Here is a 3,188-nt window from a genome sequence, read left to right as displayed (position 1 = left end):
CCAGTAAATGTAACTATTAGTTACAACTTACACATTTCGCCTTTAATGAACTATTATTGAAGCGTGCGAATAATGGATACGTCTTTTCTTGTATTTCTAGATGAACAAGTAGTTTTGTAACTCACTCAGATGGTGAGTGAGACATTTTCAGTAAAAGGGTACAACAAACAACTAATGTCGAGCGTTGACGACTGGCATCTATTGCTTGTGTGTAGTTGCCATTGGACAGAAGCTGTAGTAAGCTTCGTTTGAATAAAATAGAGTTCATTGTCGTTGCAACCTTTCAAATTTGAAACTATTTTTCAGTAACACAGACTGTAATAATTAAGTTACTTTGGCAACTCACTTATGCTACACTCTGAATAAGGCAAATTCAAACTTAGATGTATTGTCTATTAATGGAGAAGTAATGTGATGTGCTGTAACATGATTTCGACAAACGTGTTATAGAACAAATTAGTACTTCAGAATATTAATCGGCGAGATATAGTACTAACACTAGCGTAATTTCGACGAATGAGTTACTGAAGTAAATTAATTGACGGAAAATGTTAAACACGGGATTTTAGCGTCCAGTACATGGCCGATATGGGATTAATTATTCAACTTATTCAAGTATGGGAAATCCTTTACTATGTCGGGCGGATGAAACACCTGAGCCGTACTCGCAAGGAGCGTGTATCTCAACCCGAACCACACCAGATGCGTTATCGGCCGCTGTCGGCGCGCGCTCTGCGACGCCCTGCCTGCCCACGCGTGTCATGGAACTCCGCGTGCTCCTCGGCGTCATTTGCGACCGCAGCGTTCTCCAGCGGCAGTTCTCGGCTGCACCTGGAGCGTGGCGATGGTTTAAACAGCGAACTACTGGTAGAGAAACACTACGTAATGCTGCACAAGAATCTGAGATAAATACTAGGAAACGGTATTCGTTAACTCAACTGAATCTTCGCCCCATTTTCGGTTTTAAATTGAATATAGTTAGAGTATAGCGTCCAATGTCAGTCTGCATATGGATAATATCCCTATTACCGATGTTACATTGACTACCATCACTCTGAAGTAACATCACATGTTTCATCACATCGACTGCAGGGTCTAGAGCCGTTTCGTAAATTGGAATGGAAGAAGAAATTTTTTCGAAGCTGTTCACCGTCACTGAAAATGATATTTACCGGTGATATACACAATAGCAAAAACTTCCAGTGTGCAATTTGCATTTACTTTTGGACGTAGGCTGGCAGTTACATTAAGAATTCTGGGCACACGATTCCAGTTTGGTATTTGCGACGAGAATTGCAGCAAACACTTCATTTATAGTAAATAATATTGACTTTTGCAGATAATACGCAACTAAATTAATAAGGGATCTTTCAGAAAACAGAAGGTAAAAAAGAAATTTGAAAGAATGTAGGCAGAAACCTACAACTTTTCTCTTCATAGCCAAGGACGCTATCGACTGTACGATAGCTTCGACATCGCAGCCAGGCCTCAGTACATGATATACACTGTCTAAAGACTGTATTTAAAAATGCCGTTATTTGATATTTAATATGCAAATTGTACCGAAAAGATGCGGTTTTTGATAGGTCATCATAGTTTCGTAGCACTGAAACGGTATTTTTTTCATAAAACGCAAATTATAGGGGAGACTGGGGCACTTCGGCCATAGGGGCAGGATGACCCAGCCGAGTTAGTCCATACAATAGACGCTAGATCGTGCTAGGAACCCAGATCTGGGCTAGGAATCAATCAGCAGGTTGGTAACACTGTCTCCCTCCCTCTAGAGGACCGATATAGCCGGCGGACCAGTTTTGGACAAGTGGTAGTGATTAAGTTTTACTGCGTGTTTCGGTAAATTTCTACTTGCCGCTTAAATGTGTGATATTTAACTTTTGCTTACTTCAGGCGCAAAATGTGAGTAGTATAATTAAAGGTCATAGTTTAAGTATTATTTCTATATGGCGTACGATCTAAATTGCTTCAGTGGGTTTTGTAACGAATATAATTTATTGTAAACATGGCGACGGGGCAGTTTGGCCCAGAGATGACGTGCCACGATGACTGTCCAGGCCAACCTGCCCCGTTCCGTGTGTTTTTTTCAAACTTGATGAAAGGTTTGTTATTTTTAATGACAATAATATTTATAATTCGTCGAGTTTATTAAATTAATAACATAATTTTCGAAGTAAAACATGTTTTGATACGTTCCAGAGGCGAAAATATAGTCATATGCACGAGATAAAGAGCATTTTATTAGAAAACACCAACCCGTAAATTTTGTTATAGTCTTAAATCTGGTTCATGTCCTTGTTTCTGGAACATCTGAGTTACGGCCTTGGTTTAAACCTTTCTGTTATTTGCAGGAACATAAAAATGGTCCGAAATTATAAAAGAAAAAGTGAAAGAAGAATGATTTCTGAAAATACGGCGCTAAAGGCAGTTTAGAAGCAAAAGGAAAGGAAAGATCTGTGAGGGATGTTAGCGAGAAATTTGAGATTCCAAGAAAAACTCTGGGGACGTACTGTATTAAGTACAAGCAGGTAGACCTCGTGTCAGCCTACACAGCCAATTCAAACTCACGAAACTGAACCTCAACCCACGCCACTGGACCATAACCCTCAGCCTGGAGGAGTCCTACAAACCTTAATGCCTAAAAGAAGCCTTGGGATAAATGTGGCTACGTTATAAGATTTCAGGTATGAAATATTGTTAACTATTTTCATTTGTGAAGCTGTTTTTCAATTTCTAATGTTTTTTCTCTGTCGCTGCCATTGTCATTGTGTCTATCTCTATGTCGTATTGTGCACTACTGTAGTAATACGTCTCTCTCTCTCTCTCTCTCTCTCTCTCTCTCTTTCTCTCTCTCTCTCTCTCTCTCTCTCTCTCTCTCACACACACACACACACACACACACATACACACACATCAAAACAAAAATCGTGCCTCTATGCGTAACTTAACTAGAGTTGTTTATTTTCAGATATTTAATTCCGAACAAGAAGATATGCTTGAACAATATTCATGAAGGCAAGTGACGTATATTATGGCCTTTCCCGAAAAAAGTCAGGCGGTTTGCGTATAGATATGCTATTGCCTGTAACAATAAAACACACCTAACATGGACCTGGAGCAAAATGGTGGGAAGCGATTGGTTCACAGGATTCTTGAAGAGGCATCCTCAACTCTCC

The sequence above is a fragment of the Schistocerca piceifrons genome, chromosome 9 (assembly GCF_021461385.2).
Source record: "Schistocerca piceifrons isolate TAMUIC-IGC-003096 chromosome 9, iqSchPice1.1, whole genome shotgun sequence".
Classification (NCBI taxonomy): Eukaryota; Metazoa; Arthropoda; class Insecta; order Orthoptera; family Acrididae; genus Schistocerca; species Schistocerca piceifrons.
The sequence above is the reverse complement of the archived record's forward strand: the minus strand, read 5'-3'. Positions refer to the sequence as shown.